General features: G+C 44.3%; 3 long non-coding RNA genes across 3 annotated transcripts; 2 read left to right on the top strand and 1 right to left on the bottom strand.

Annotated features, from left to right (window-relative positions):
- The first annotated feature begins 2068 nt into the window (after window positions 1-2068).
- On the top strand, window positions 2069-4869 carry LOC118163034. The gene is made up of 3 exons (XR_004748802.1): window positions 2069-2376; window positions 4539-4718; window positions 4784-4869. It is a non-coding gene; the product is annotated as an uncharacterized LOC118163034 (long non-coding RNA).
- A 940-nt stretch (window positions 4870-5809) lies between these two features.
- Window positions 5810-10762, top strand: LOC118163035. The gene is made up of 3 exons (XR_004748803.1): window positions 5810-6226; window positions 9747-9836; window positions 10215-10762. It is a non-coding gene; the product is annotated as an uncharacterized LOC118163035 (long non-coding RNA).
- LOC118163036 lies at window positions 9280-13217 on the bottom strand. The gene is made up of 2 exons (XR_004748804.1): window positions 13007-13217; window positions 9280-10043 (listed from the first exon to the last, which is right to left on the bottom strand). It is a non-coding gene; the product is annotated as an uncharacterized LOC118163036 (long non-coding RNA).
- Between the last annotated feature and the right edge of the window lie 3150 nt (window positions 13218-16367).

The raw sequence follows: 16367 nt of genomic DNA, 5'->3' as shown, positions 1-16367 counted from the left end.
TAAGATCAATAACAAACTTCTGGGTTTGCCCACCTGCTCTTGCAGGAGAAACATGCCAGTAAGTCTCAGTGAAACGGTATTTTTTTTTCCTTTATGTATGTGTGCTGAGAAAATAAATAAATAAAAATCCAGCCTGTAAAGCAGCAGCTAATAAACCAAAATTGTTAAATACCTTCCTGGAGAGGAAAAAAAAAAAAAAACCTTCTCCTGGCAGTCAGAAGGATTCTTCCAAGCAACTTGCACCCTTATCCACTTGTGGGATATCCACCTCCCATCCTTCCCCAGCAGCACGACTTCAGTTCCCCCTTTGGGAGAGCTGTGTCAGCGCAGTGACTCAGGCTCCAGCACTGCCGGCCCTGTGTCCCACCCGTGGTGGTGTGAAACACCTTCCCACAGAAGACCTGTCCCTGAGGCTGCTGCTCCACGCCTGCCCAGCTCAGTGCACCCAAATGCTGGGAGGTGCAGATAAGCTGCTGCCTTCGCTGCACCTGATGGGGCCCATCATAAAACCACATGGGGGTCAGCAATGAATTCAATAGAAAACTGTGTGTCTTGGTAGGTCTCAGCAGCCTTGTCTTCAGGGGGACACATCTGGATGGGTGCGTTGCCTACATATAGAGCAGTAAAAACTCCAGGTTCCTCTTTCTAGGGACATCCTACTCCTGAAAGAAAGCTTTCTGCAACACTGAAATGGCTCAGGCAATCCCCAAAAGCCCAAAAGAGGACCTCTAGGATGTGCAGGCCTGGTCTCCTGCAGCTTTGGGTCACCTCAGGGCAGCACCCTGAGTAGCCCTCGGGTATTCTGTTCTGGCACTGCTACCTCTGGTGGGGAGAGCCTGGCACAGCTCCTTTGGCACGTCTAGTCCTAAAGTCCAATTAGTGTTGTTTATGCTCAGACTGTAACTGAAAGGGAAAGAAAAAAAAAAAAAAAAAAAAAAAAAAAAGTGATGCTTCAGTAGGTCGAAGAGTGTGAGGAGATAAATGTAATTACAGTAAATGCAATATATTGCAAGACACCACCATTTAATTAAAAGTATATGAATTATGCATCTATCTCTTCCACAGCCTGTAACTGTGGGCTCCAGCAGCTACCAAGTGCACTCCCGGCAGCCACCCCGTGAAATACAGGCTGCTTAACGTCTCACTCACACACCTCACGCTTCCTTATGAGTAAACAAGAACATACATGGGTTTTGCTTGGAGTTATTGCTTTCCCGCATGCTCAGGCACCCAGCAAGAGGTGTGAATCTCATCCCAGCAGCTCCCACCCCAGGTGGATGGAGACTGCCTTTTGGGCAACTCATCAGACTTCAAAGTCATGTCCTTCAGTGGCACAGAGTGGTTTGAAGGAAAGGAGCAGGGAAGGGATCAGACCACTGACACCTCCAGGAGAGCTGCAGGAGCTCAGCAGGGCTGGGATGGGGGAATGGGCTTCATGGAGGAAAGACCTGAGCCCCTGCAGCTGCTCAGAGTGTCCCAGGCCGGCACTGCCTGATGTCCCTGTCAGATGCCTGGGGCTGGGCTCAGCTGCCAGCAATCTGACCACAAACCCTTTCATTAATATGAAAGAGTGTTCTTCTATAAACAGCTTGCTGTCCTTCGGGGTAAACAGGAAATCTTCCCCTTCAAGGCAGATTGCTGCTCTTTGTGGTGCTGCCATGCCCATCACGGTGGGTAGCACGCCCACCTCCTTCTAAAGGCTGCTTCCTTCTCGTGCTCGTCTACCAAATGCAGCGAGCAAGCTCCTGGGAGAGAAAACAGATCCCATTGTTGTTTGTAGGAAATACAAACTGTCCATTATGAAATTAAAACAGGAAATGAAGCATCGAGTTGGGGCGATTCCTCCCCCTAAGCACCTAACAGAGGCTCACATACAGAGGCAGAACTTTCAGTAGATCACCTCTCATTATTGGCCAGATGTGCAAGACTATGAAAAATGAACCCAAATGTTCACCTCTGGGTAATTTAGTGCTGATATGTTGATATGTTCCTCATTTCCATGCCTTACTGACAAGATCCCCCCCCTTTTTTTTCCACAATTACGCAAATCCTGCCTGTTTCTTCTACGTAAAATTTGGCCTTTGCTCAGCAAGGCACTTAAACACACGCCCTGCAGTGCTGTGTGGTTGTCTCCCAGGCCTCACCCAAAATAAATGGGGAAATTCAAGCAGCGCCCGCCTGCGCTGAGTGCAGTGCCAAGACTTCACATCACGAGATGCTCTCACCAGCCCCGTTTGACCAGCTGGGCTCTGCTGCCTTCCTGCATGCTTTCTTGGTGATGGAAAGAGTAACATAACAAAGCCTAGAAGCTGCAGCCTGCTCTGAGAAAGATGGGTGGTTTGTTTTCCTCCCTGCACATGATGTGGTCAGGTCTGGGTGAGGACCCTGGGCTGAGCCTCACCTGTTGGGCTTGCACGGCTCAGGACACACAGGGACCTCTCCTGCTGCAGGAGGGTGGAGGACATGGGGGTGCTGAGGCAGAAGCATGGTGTCCTCCTCCCAGGAGAGAGACATCATGTGGAAGGAGAACATGGTTGGGAAATTAAAGGAAAGGAAATGTTGGGAAATTAAAATAAGCTTCTGTGGGACAGCCTTGGGAGGGAGAGAGAGAGGGAAGGAGGCCTCGGGGAAGAGGATGGTGGGCAGGGACCAGGGTTTAGGAGAAAATAGGGCCAAAAGCAACTAAAGCCCAGCAGGGTTTCTTTTTAAATTTGAGCTTTTGCTAGGTTGTTCTACAAGATGTGTACCATGTTCCCTGCACCCTGGAGGCAGAGGAGAACTAGAAGCTGTGACATGAGTGACTGATGCTCATTTGGTGAGGTCCCTGTCCTGTGAGATTTGATGGTGATGTCCATGTCACTTTGAGCTCTTGTTCACCTGCCAGGCTTGAGGCCAAGCTTGGGCTGCCTGTGGGTTGCATCTGCCCTGGAATACACATGAGAGGCTTTTAGGCAGGCCCTGGGACATCTTTTCTGAGCACAAGATAGACTTTTAAGACTTGAGCATAAAACTTGGATGAAGAAGAGGGGATGTGGAGAGAGGTCTGGGGAGGGGATGTGTTTCACATTTGAGTCTGAGAAAACTTTCCACTCAAATACGGGCCATATGAAAATGTATAGATGGACCCAGTGTGCTGTGTTGACTTGTGGGTTTATCTGGGCGTTTTGTTATTTATTAATACAGTGGCTTCTAAAGTACATGTTGGCAAGAGGAAATGGACTTGGGAGACAGGAGGAATACTTCTCTGGGCCTTTTTCTGCTTCCGAAGCAAGGGAACATAGCTTTTGGCTTGCACAGTTACTCTCTCTTATTTAACTTATTTTTGTGTTATTGGATTCCTCTTATTTGAGTGTATATAGAAGAAACGGAAGGAAACTTCATACAGCAGACTTCCAGCTAAAGCATCCACATGGAAATGGGATCACTTCAGAAGGCCTAGCAATGGTAATACAAATGTACAAATTAGAACTAGATAGTGAACCCAAAGAAATATGACCACTCTGTCTCTCTCTTAAAAAAAAAAAAAAAAAAAAAAAATGTAGGGAAATCTAATGAAAATCCTGATGTTGGCATTCCTTTCCTTCAATGGAAAGACATTGGGCAAATGCAACAGAACAGCCCAGTTAGAGCTTTCTGGCCCAGTCTGGAGCAAATGGACTGTTACCACAAAAATTGATATGAGGCAGTACTGATATACAAGATGATGTCTAAACTACTAACCTAGAAAGATTCTCATTTATCAGCATCATGAACAGAGGTCTTGAAGTTGTAAAAATGTGAAAGCTGCAGTTGGGTGGCATAATTTCTATTGGCTAAATACCAGAGGGATATAAAAAAGCAACATATTGTTTCGACTCTTGTTTTCTGGAGCCTAGAGCCTAGATATAGCACCAGCAAGGAAAGGATATGCAGGGCACATTGAGGCTGAGGTGTTGGGCATGCTTCTAATGGCATAGGCTGGCAATTAACATGGGATAATTCAAAAAACAGGCTGAAACCCACAGTCAGGACAGTCTTACTGAATGGACTTTCCTGGCCTTTGGGTTCTTGAGAGGCAGGGAGAGGGCTCTTGACCAAGAGACATTAAGTCTCTTTCCTGTGAGCTCAGGATACACCCTGCAGTTTTCAGGCTTCTTCATGAGCTAAGGAGAGAAATAAATCATTGCCTCTGCTCTGAAGAAACCCTGCCATTCAAAGCTGAGGGAGTTCTTGCTTATCATGATAAAGAAAACTCAATGGCTGGCAGTAACCGGGGGAGGTCATCCTGCTGTGCAATCAGTGTGGTTCAGAAAAGCTTAAAGAGGAAAACTAGTGGGAATCCTAAAAACTGAGGAGCTAAAAGGGCAGAAGTAGGATAACTCCTCTCACATGAATAAACACTCATGCACACACCTGGAAGAAACATATACAATACCCGTCAGGAATGAATAACTCTGTCTATTTGCTTTGGTGGTTTTCCAAACTTGCTGGAAAATGCTTTATTCATAGTCATACCTGCATTCTCTAATCTATTGACTTCCTTTTCTTTCTGCCCAAAGGGTTTACTTTCAGACTGTGTTGGTTTGTAGTTCACAGAGGTGGTAAGTGACGGTTCACTGGAATCGTTAAACTTCATTGAGATTTTCTGCACAATGGCTGTGTCTCAGGCAAGATAAACAAGCAAACAGATCAAGCTCTCTTGCAGGCAGAGCTATCTGCTCCATGTGAAAAGCTGAAAGGTGAGGCACCAGTCCTACAAAGTGGGGGGTTACAGTTTGCTTTTTTTTTTTTTTTTTTTTTTCAGAGCTACCATGGTTTGCAAGTGCAAAGACAAAGGCAGAAATGCACCATGCAGGAAAAGCAGACAGCAGACCTCAGGCACAAACAGAGATAACTTCTACCTGGAGATCAGGGTCTGGGGAAGAGTCTTTGGGAGGTCATGACAGAAAAGGACTTAGAAGAAACTATCATCCCATTTGACTTATGCTGTGTCCATGGAGACAAGGCTTTGCATACTGTTTCCAATGGACAAGAGAGAAAAAAACTGAGAATGTCTTCTATAGCTTAGCTTAGGAAAAAACACACAAGACCATAACCTACAAATGCTCCTGTGGAGGTTGGTCTTTAAACCTTTCAAAAGATAAGTAAGACTAAAAGCATTAATGTGAATACAAGTGCATTTGCTTCCCATCTTGTCATGCCAGAAAATACCATAGGTGCCTACCTGCACCTATATATATATGAATATATATAAAAATAAAATAACTCACAAGGAGTTAGAAACATCTATGGCCTCTTTTTCTACCAATCCATAGGTTTACAGCTAGTAGGAATCTGGAATATTTGCAAAAAAATAATACATCATAAGCCACGGTTTGTGACTCAGCATAAGTCGAGCTGTGGTCAAGGCAGAAAAAGGTCTGGTAGACATAACTGGTTGAAAGGAAGCAGTGCACGTGTGTACACAAGAGCTGCTGAAATAAACTACTAAAAATACTTCTAAACTTGCACTGAGATGCATGCAGTGTCCTAGGCAGGATGGAGGTGGCGGCTCTCTCAGCAAACCAGCGTCTGGAAGTGGTCCAGCTGCAGAGGACAGTGTCATGCATGGTTTGCTCTGATCTTGGACCGTGATGCCACTGAGAAGACAGGTCGCTGCCTCCCTCTGGCACGGTGTTCCTGCTACACGCTCTATACTGCTGCTAGGTTTGTGTCTTTGTACAATCAACAGTTTGGTGTCTTAGAAAAAGTTTGTATTGATTTTTCCAGTGCTTCCCTTCTAACATTTCAGGTGGCTTTAATATGACATAGCTGTAATGGTATTGGTTGAAAAGGATCTCCAGAGATCATCAAGTGTAACCTGAATCGATTAAAGTATCAATATCTTTCAGTAAGTTCATAGCTTCTGAGCTGTTTTTATTATTTTGTGGGTTTCCCCTACTTCCCTTATCAAATAGCAGTCAGAACATTCAAGCATGCTCTTGGGAGGACATCTGGCTTTGAACTGATGTGCTCACCTTCAGCTGAAAGAAAGGAAAAATGCATGGTATACTGAAGCAGAGGGCCCCCTACTGAGGCTGTTGCTGTTTCTCTGAGTTTTACTGTACTATTCTGAACCATTGCAAAACCCAGTGGAAACACGAAGACCACGAAGACACGAAGAACAGAGCCAGTGAGAAGGCAATAATGTCTTGCTGGAGTTTGAGCAGAATTTCCCTGCACTAAGAAGACTGCAGAGATGGTGGTGGTAGGCTTTTTGTTTTTAAAATTCATTGTAATTCAAAGCTGAGAATTTGAAGAAAGGTGTTTTTTAATGTTACCCAGGCCTTTGTTTTTGCACTGCTTTGGCTGCCCAGCCAGATCATGGGTTAGAGGAGAAGTCGTGACACCGTCAGCCAAATCTCACTGCTGTACTGCTAGAGCACATTTCTTGCTACAAAATGGAGACAAGTAAAGCTGCTTTTTACAGCTGTCAATAAGTTATTCATCCTGTTTGCTTTCTCTGAAAAAGAAAGTGATTCCCAGAAGTATTCAGTGTCTCTGAAACATATTCAGAGGAAGGTAAGAAATGTGCTAGGGAAATAGTCTTCTCACGGTAACCTGCAATGAGTTCAGACAGCCTGGAGAACCGATGAAATAAGTCCAGGGCATCCCGCAGGCTGTCCTGGCCAACAGAAAGAGAAAACAAAGCTGCTTCTGCCTTTTTCTTGTGGAATGACTGCTGTCTGCCTTCGCAATGTTTAAAATCAGGCAAGATCAAAAATAGGGGCAATAAGAAGTGCAAAGGCACTGGCACAGAGCTGAAGGACAGAGCTACATCTGCACATAGTCAGAGGTCACAGTAGGTGACCAAGAAGAACGGGCATCTTGAGTGCACAGACAGACAACCTCCTGGCACCAGGCAAGTTATTTTCATCTCATCTACTCAGTGCTCTTGGAAAGGACTGTAATAAAATGAAAATGGGACTGGGAGGGATGGAAGGAAGGAAAGAAAGAAGAAAAAAAAATCTTTATTTTCTTTTTTAGAATAAACATAAATCTTTTCTTAGGGCATTCAGACATGGCTGAGCTACCCAAACCTTCTGTACCTGAAGGATTTAGTATAGTTTTTCTCAGCATCTTCTGAATGGGTCACATGCAGCATTTCACTTTGCATTGGTAAAGGAAATAAGGATTCTGAGAAGCTCTTTATTTCATTATCAAAACAAACATTACAAGTAGCTCTGGGTTTCTGGTGCTGGCTCTGTAGAGTCCATTATAAACATGACAAATGGGGCAAGGCGGTTGGTGTAGAGCTTGACAACAGAGGGAGTGAGTCACGGTAATTGTATGCAACAATGCCATATCACAGCAACAAAATCGGATGAGTAATCTTGTAGCTTGCCTTCAGGCAGCTGTCTGGTTTATCTCACAAATCTAACTGCAACAAAATGTCAATGTTTTAATACCTCTGACATTTCTTTAGCTTCAAGAGGCAATAACGAATCTTTCTGGGCTACTTACTAAGAGATGGTTATATAAGGAAATGCAGGTAATGCTTCTTATCTGAAGAGACAATACTGAAAATAATCTTTTTTTCATTGAATTTAAGAGTAACCAGCATCAAATAAAAAACTGTTTAATTAACTAAAGCCATCAAACTACCCTCAAATGGATTTAGTTTCAAGTAACAGGCAAATAGATTTAATAGGAACCTATTGCCTAGGAACAATGCAAATACCTCAGGCAGATCCTGCCTTTTCTGCATCTCCAGAAATGTTATGTTCAAGGAAAGGTTGTCTGTAATACACAAAGCAGAACAAGGCAATGCTCAGGGCTTAGTAAGCAAGTAAGCTTTACGACATCTCATGGGGGGAAAGGGGCCAGATGCCTGCTGCCATAAACTGGCACAGGTCTGCTCTGTCCTTCTAAGAAATGAGGCAATAGAGGCTGGTGAAAATGAGCGTATGTCATCAAGTTTCTGAAGGGCAAAATGAGGGGACTGACCCACCTTGAGAGGTTACTTTAAGCTTAGATAACCATGATGACGCAGATGTTCCTTCCCACTGTACCCATGCAGTCTGTAGGACAGCGTATACATACATAGTATTTTATGCAGGACAGTATATACATACATGGTATTTTATGTAAGGAGCAATCTTACTCTTGCAAGAGTCCAGCAGGCTGCTGATGGTGCAGCTCCTGCCCGAGTGGGACAGCTACCTCAGGACAAAGTTAGTGTGACCACCACAACACAGCAGGGCTGAAATATTTGTCACTTGGAAGTGGCCAAGTGTGGTGGGGCTGAGGAGGATATGGAAGAACCTGGATGTACAGACAGGTGGTTGCGTGGGGCCATCCACTTCACCAAGAGGTGCTTGGTTATTCTGCTGCTCTCATGTGGCTTCTTAGTTCAGGTAATTGGGTATTTGATCACTTTGGCCATCATGAGAGGGTAAAATGCACCTTGACGTGGCAGTACTATAAACTAGATGTGTCACTGCCTTGCTGTATCTGATATATTACTACATATGCTCCTTCTTCTGCCTGCTTAGTCAGTATCAGCCGGGGAAGGAAGATTGAGTCACAGCAGAGAAGTTACCTCAAAGTCTGAGGAGGGAAAAGAAACAGGAGCTTGATGAGCAAATGACCCTTACAGCCTCTGCAGATCTAGTAATACCAACAGCATCTGGCCTTGGCGTCACCACGGCTGTCCCACTGAACCGCTTCACAGCTTGTGAGCAATGCTGCTTCACACTGGCAAAACTCTGTCAGATGGTGATATTTTCCCTGCCTGGGGTTAGGTTTCTTAGCTGGCAGACCTAGCACCGTGTGGGAGGCTCAGGGAGGTTTCACGCCCGTCCCATATGCTGCTCTTCCTCTGTAACCACACAGGTCTGCAAATCTGGCTGAAAATGAAGTGAACAGCAACCCTTGTCCTGCTAAGGACTACGTATTTCCATGCAGAAACTGTGTTTCTGTGTGAAGTTTTCCTGGTTCTGCCAACCTTAAGGGGTTTATCTGGTCCTGTTCATTTTCTTCTTGTTCTTCACCCTTGCAAGGTGAATCTATCTGGACCTCAGCCCTGAAGCCCCATTTCCCCTACCTGGTGCTCACTGAAAGGCTTTGCTGGATACCAGTGCGTGGTAATATTCCAGCTTAAACAGCATGGACAGGATCCTTGAAGCATGGTTTCCTTCCAAGAGAGCAAAGAAAGAAAATGTTCTGTACATGTGAGCTAGCGTTGTTTTCTATAGCTGCTTCTGAGACCCTGGGAGATTTCTGAGAAGAAACATTTTCCTGTTTCATTATTGCTCGTGGTCAAAAAATTAAACATTTGGGAAGCCAAAAAAGCAGGCTTTCTACTTTTTTTTTTTTTTTTTTTTTTTTTTTTTTTTAAATATGAACGCAACAGTTCACTCCAAGTGAAACTGTGAGCATGGAATAGATTAAATTAATCTTCTCTCAAAGATAATTTTTAATGAGGCAGTGATTCTCTGCAAGGAAAAATGTTCTTACTGTTCTTTTAAAATTTTCAAATAGAAAAATAAATTACATTTTGTATCACTTTCTCTTTAATGTGATTGAATGGGGGATGTTTTTAATTAAGACAAAAATCTCTTTGTTAATAGTCTTGATTAAAGGGGCTTTTAAATAGTTTATCTGCCTGGCTGCATTCCATGCTAGAGCTCTGCAGAGGAAGATGTCTTTCATGTTGAATTTAAATGCTTATTATCCCTTTGAACTCTGTCAGTCCACTTATTTGAAATATTATTCTTCCTTTCTAGCCTGTGGAGTCAGCTCACCGAGAGATATTGGTAATGTCACTCTCTGGGGAACTCTGCTGGCTTAGCAGATCCTCGAACAAGCAGCTGGGGGTAGTATTTCAAAGATCGCTGTGATCTCTGGTCTCATTTCCCTGCCATCCCTGCAGTGGGCACTCGTGACATCCGTGTGGTTGTATCACCTAGAACAACGAAGCCTTGATCTCATCTGTGGGCCTCGTGTTGCAGGAACCATCAAGAGCTTTTGAATAATGATCTCGGTTCAATGCATTCCCCTTGTGGTACCCACTGAGCAGTAATCTGGGGAAAGGAAGATGGGATGGGCCGAGTCTTAATTAAGCGCTGTGAGATGTGAGTGTGGATAATCATAGGAAAAGGTTTCTTACAAAGCCTCCCAGTTTTTTTGACTGATGGATACCATAAATGTTGTCCTGTCATCACTTTCTGCTTTCTTTTATTACATGACAAAAGCAAAGCAGTGAGCAACTGGAGTCACTTTCAATGTCCTGGAGACCTGTACACGATCACACTCAGGAGCTCTTCCCTGTTTCACTGCCCTGCAATTCATTTCAGGCATCTGCCCCTGTCACGTAAGGTGAGCAGCTCACCTGAAGGATGCACAGCTGGGCAAGGACCGACCGCAGGTGCCTGCATCTGTTAGGAAACCAGCATGCCTGCTCACCCATCGCGCCAGAGAAAGAAATGAACCTGGACAGTGCTAATGAATGACATGATGCTCTGTGATTGAACTGCTCTCCTGTCATAGAGGTTGGTGGGACTGATCCATAAACAGGAGGTGACGTGAGGAAATGGGAGTCCTTATTCAAGAGCAGACAGAGCCAAAGTCATTCCCACTGCACACACCCCAAATGTTTATCATATTGTCTCCTTCTGCAAAGTGGAGAAACAAAAGCACTTGATGAATGGATCCAAACGCTCTGTTTCATATGTGTTATGTAGCAAAATTTTCACCGCAGGGCTCTTATGCTGTAAAGTTGCACGCTTTGCTGTTTCTGCTGGGTGAGCAGCATACCTGATCAGCAGGAGCAAGCAGCCGGGCAAGCTGCTGCCCATCGAAGCTATGAACAGCTAGAGGAAGATTTTATGCCTCCAGTAATCCCAGTAGCAGTGAAGGGGGAGTGGGTGGGCTTGTAGGGGAGGATCAGCCAGCATCGAAGAGGAAATCTGGGGGTAGGAGAAAGTGCTGAGGAATTAGAGAGCACCCGGCCTTCGTTCAGGCCCTCTGTCAGCCTCCTGCCAAACCTCCCCAGCACGGGGAAGGTTAGAAGGAGAGAAGCACGAGGAGATCCCGCCTCTGATGGCAGAGGGACAGCAGTGAAGGAAACGGGGAAACGGTGTGAGGGTCGATTGCTCAAACGAGGAGCAAGGAAGCACCGTAAATGTTTTTGTCATTCTGCTGGCACGCCCATGCTTCGTTAAGCTAGCAGTTGTCAGCACAGCCTGTGTTGTCCATGTGAGTGTCTCTGGAGCCTGTGGCCAGCTGTCCCACTAAACGTTTCATTTGCAGTACCTGTAACAGTGTTCCTTTGCAAAACGGAGCAGGATGGTAGTCCATGTCAAAAATACACTGCTGCGGAAGAACTGGAAGATCTCCCCTCTTCCCCAGGAGCTGAAATGACAACACTGCATTGCCAGCCTGCACAGGTCTCCTAGTTCCCTCGTCCCAAAAAGTAGAGCTCGAATAGAAAAGACAGGATAAAAATAAACACCGCTCAACTCTTTCATTCATTGCAAGCTGTCAGATGGGACAGGTTCAATGGAAAAACTGATGTGTGACTGTGTCATTACACGTTGAGTCACCGTGCACGCGCGGGTAGCAGGGTGGAGGGCTGGGGTGGCTGCAGGCAGCCTTAGCTTTAGCATGGCCTGGCTTTCAGAGGAAAGCTGGCCAGAAGCAGCAATTTTTTGCGTTTTGAGAAATTCCTTCAAACTGGAGGTGAAAAGCCATGTTTTCAAGGTCAGGGAGAGGGCTCTGTGCACATGCAGGAAAATGGGATGTAAGAGCAGAGAAGATTTTTCTCTGAGTACCACACTGATGTCTGGATCTTTCCCCCTGTTTTCCTTTTTCCCCATTGACGAACGCTGTTTTCAGTAAATGCTGTACAGGCTATTTTGCTGTCTCAAATTGGCATAGCAACAGCATCAGAACAGAAATCAAAGCATCAAGTTAACAACAGGCTGAAGTGGTTTCTGAATTCATAGCATACTCTCATTTATTTGAAGCGTAAGGGAGGGAGCTATTGCACAGCGTACACCTTAGGCTGTTTGAAGCCCTTGCTCTGTGCACGCTGACTGCCAAATGAAGATAAGCCAGTTAAATACCTGTTCTTTAATTAGGTTTATCCTCGTTAGCATCTGTATGAAAAACACTGAAGTAACCTGAGGATATATATGTAGCTGCACAGTAGAAACAAGAAAACATAAGTTTAATGTAATTTATTGCTGGTGTCGCATAAAGATCTTCACAAAAAAAATGCCAACCACTCATCAACCTGCGATCTTTTGGGGTTAATAGAGGCAAGAGAAGCAACTGTTGCTACAGATCCTTTCTGAAGGAGGCAAATTCTCCTCTAGCTAACCTCCGATATGATGTTTTCATGCACACTCCGAGTGGCATATGTGTTTTACAAAACACTCCCCTATTCTAACATCTCCAGAGAAATAAGCTACGTTAAAGTCTGACTTCATTGTTGTTGTGAGAAGTACAACCACACTTGGGTAATTTAAATAGTAATAACAACTTAAGTAAAATATTTAAAATGTCTCTTTTTGTACTTTGTTTACAAACATTTCAAAACAATATCTTCAGGCTCTCCAAGGCTGCTGGCTGTTATTCTGCCATTAGTAGACCTATGGGATTTTTTCAGAGCAGAGTAAATTGTTTTACGCTTAGTTCACTCCTGCATCAAAGGTTCAAAGACTCTTATGAATGTCGGAGATGTTAATAAAGCCTGCAGTGAGGCTTCTGAGAGGCTTAACTCTTCTTGATTAGCATACCTCTGCTGTAGCAAAAGCCTTCAGTATAACTGACTTCCCTTTGTTTTAAATACGAACAAAGGAACAGATCATTTTGAAGTCAGCAAATCCACTTGTGCACCTGACCCTCTGACTTCCACGTGAGCACAGATAATGACTTTAGAGAATGACATGCAAAGAGAGAAGCTTGAGACAAAGGGAAGAATTTGTACTGTAATTTCCCTTCAGTGCTATGTAGCTCACCCCACTCCTTGAGAAGCCTTTACCTTCTTACTGCTTAAATGCAGAGCAGCCTGAACCTTGCAGTCCTACAGATGTTTTCCAGCCATGTGTGTGCGTGTCTTGCTCCATCTATTCCGCTAAGGGCTGACAGCTTCATTGTAAAATAAAATAAAATAAAATAAAAATCAGTTTATACACATTCAGTGGGTGAACACAGAAACCAGAACGGGATGCCTCTGGTCTCCTGAAACCCCCACAGAATCTGAGCTCATGGTGGGCCACCAGCATCCCTTGGCAGTGTCCCCTCTCTCCCCATGTGTGAGAGAGAGAAAGTTCCCCTGGCCCTGGGTTGTTTGAGGTAAGGCATCCTCTCCCGCAACTTTTGCTCACAAGGGGACGATGTGTATGTGGTCAGAATGCAACAGGGAAGCAAACCTGAATGAATTCTCTGCTGATGTCTCTTGCCCACTTATATTCATCTGGAAGACAAGGCTACATTATTATTATTATTATTGTTACTAGTCTTATTTAGGCTCAGAGCTGTCAAGAGTCTGGGCTGGAGAAAGGCTGTTTGAAACATGTTTTCCAACCTTCAGAACTTTAAAAACTTTCCCCATATCTCTCTGGAGTCTCAGGAGATAGTATTTTTTTTTTTTTTTTAATTCTTATTTCTGAGTTCTTAACTAATTAGGATGAAATGACATTGTCACACGTGGAATTAATTGAATTCAGCCAGTGCTGTTTAAACTCTTTAAGACATTCCTACCTAAATGAGCTCTTTGCTAATACAAGCTGAATTTTCAGCTCTCCGGGCCAATTTTTGCACAAAAAGTAAATGGTATTTATGCACGGGGTGGCCTCAGCGTAATGCCCTCTATTGCAAATTCCAATAAAAGGCTGCTCTGTTTTGGCTCTTTATTAGAATAACACTATAAATAGCCTCTTTGTAGCAAGGACTTTTTAAAAATGTGGAAAGTTTTGCTCCAAAACCGCCTGGTGCACATTGTGCCACCATCTGGCAGATCTGGCGTTCAGGGCGGCTTTACCTCCCAATGCTTCATTCACGCTGGGGTAGCAAAGAGAGCCAGAGAGGTAAAAAAACAAAAAAAACAAACAAAAAAAACATAGTCATGAGAGAAAATAAATGAGCTGCCTGATGTAAACTAGCACAAAAAAAGCTGCACCATTTTAATATACCTCATGAAGGTCCCATAACGCTTGCTGAAGCAAAATTCATGCTGATTTAGTGTCTAAGACTGCAGGACTTAGTCTCCAGATTGGTGTATGTTATGCTTTCGAAAAAAAGAACTTAGAGACATTGCTTTTTTCCTACATTAGATTAATTTTATAGAAAGAGTGCTGTTGTGAGCAGTATTGGCTGCAGAGACATGATTGCCCTTGGAGCGAGACCAGATACATAATTTAGTGTAGGCAGAAAAAGAAAGATTTACCAGTGCTGAGCAAGAGATGATCTAATGATCTAAAGCTGTTATTTGGATGATAACATATTCAGGGTTGGTATTTTCTTGCCTTTCCAGAAGACGTAAAGCAGTAACATGCCTCCAAAGAGCTCACCCATCCCTTTGCTTAGAAGCTTGCAGAAATACCACGCTTCTTTTTCCTCCGTAGTTTTTGGTTTTCCAAGGGGATCACATATATTTTATTTTTCTCATAGAAGATATTATTTATTAATTGGCATTCAACATATTTTCCTCCATCTACCATCTTGAAGAAGCTCTGAGTGCAAGAAATTGCTAGTGTATTTTCTCCTGTATCTGAGTCTAAGTTACTAGCACTGCAAGCATGTTTCTGGGTAGTCACGGGTAGTTAACTACAGCATGGTATGAATGACTTCTTGATGAAAATCTGTATTGTTATTTAATAAAGGAAAGCCTAAGATTAGTTACTGGTAAACGCATTCACCGTATTGAACAAGACTGCGGTAAGGGTTTGAGGAAACTGCGCATGAATTACAAATTCCAGTTCGGATTACTGCAGAGCTATTGCAAGGAAGCTGCTGTCTCATGAGCTGTTTTGTTAGTCAGCGCTGGTGGATACATACTGGGATTTCAATACATCTTGATTCGGTGGAAATAACCAGACGCACTAAAGCTTAAGGAGCTCTTTCTGAGGCACGGATATGCTGAGGAAGAAGCTGGGCAGTAAGAACTCAACCAGCTTCTGCTTTTTGGGGTGAATTAGGAATAGTAGTAAGTTATCAAGAGCTGAGTAAGGAAGTCGAGCCTTTTAAAAAAGGACTATCAAATGGCGAAAGCCCTCTAGATCATGAACAGAAGCAGAAAAGCAATAGCTGGGTGCAGGATCCACTGGAGCAGGATCCACTTAACTGGCTGCAGAAGCAGAGGGAAACACTTTGAGGATGGTGGTCCCACAAGAGTGAGCACAAAGGACACTGCATTAGGGGTTTCTGCAGCTCTGCCAGCATCACTGGCCTTTCCCCATTCCTCTCCTCATTCCTATCACCCTCATATGACTACCGGGTTTTTATCCGCCGGCCTTGACAGCGTGGAGCTGCAGCTACTGTCAAATAACAACACAGTTAGAGACTGAGGCAAGATTTATTTTCGTGTGTCTGTTATGTAAACTGTAGCTTATTCCTGAAACTTTCCTTTCTAGTCCAAAGAGCCCCAAAAACATGAGCCTCCAGGGAAAGGTGTGTTTTGAGTGACAAGCAGAAGCAAGAGACTAGCCTTGAGGGATGACTGGAGATAATCCCAGTCTCTGGTTCCGGGAAGGGACTGCCGAGCTGAGCCCTAGCACCCAAGAATTGCCCAAGGTAGGGTAAGTGCTTCAATTGTGGAGGCAATTTGACTGCTGGATTTCCCTGAGGCAGAATATGATAGCACTGAGAGTGGTGGAAACAACTGGACCTCCGACCCTCCAAAAGGAAGAGGAATCCCCTTGTTCCCACTGGAAAAGGTTCCCCAGGGCAGTGGTCACAACACTGAGCCTGCTGGAGTTCAAGAAGTGTTTGGGCAGTGCTCTCAGACACATGGTTTGGTTTGTGGGTGGTCCTGCGTGGGGCCAGGAGTTGGACGTGATGACCCGTGGGGGTCCCTTCCAACTCAGGACATGGTGATTGTATGGTTCTGCGTTGGAGAGCCACAATGCTTTCTGGCACGCAGTTCATACATACTGTGGCATGTGTGTGTCCATCTAGGAAAGGTGTCACCAGGGCATGCAAGCTGAAAAGAACAACATTCAGACAGCTTGGACATTCAAGGATTAAAGCTGCTCATGAAGCTGCAGTTTAGACTCCCTCTGCTAATATGTATTTTTTAAATGGCAGACTTAATTACTCAATCACATCAGGATCTTTCCCGCATGGGCAGTGCTATTAGCTGCACTGCGGACCTTCCTGTTCACTGCAAACACCACTGTGCT

Source organism: Oxyura jamaicensis, chromosome 2, assembly GCF_011077185.1.
Source record: "Oxyura jamaicensis isolate SHBP4307 breed ruddy duck chromosome 2, BPBGC_Ojam_1.0, whole genome shotgun sequence".
In the NCBI taxonomy this organism is placed as follows: Eukaryota; Metazoa; Chordata; class Aves; order Anseriformes; family Anatidae; genus Oxyura; species Oxyura jamaicensis.
This window is presented reverse-complemented; position numbering and strand designations above follow the sequence as displayed.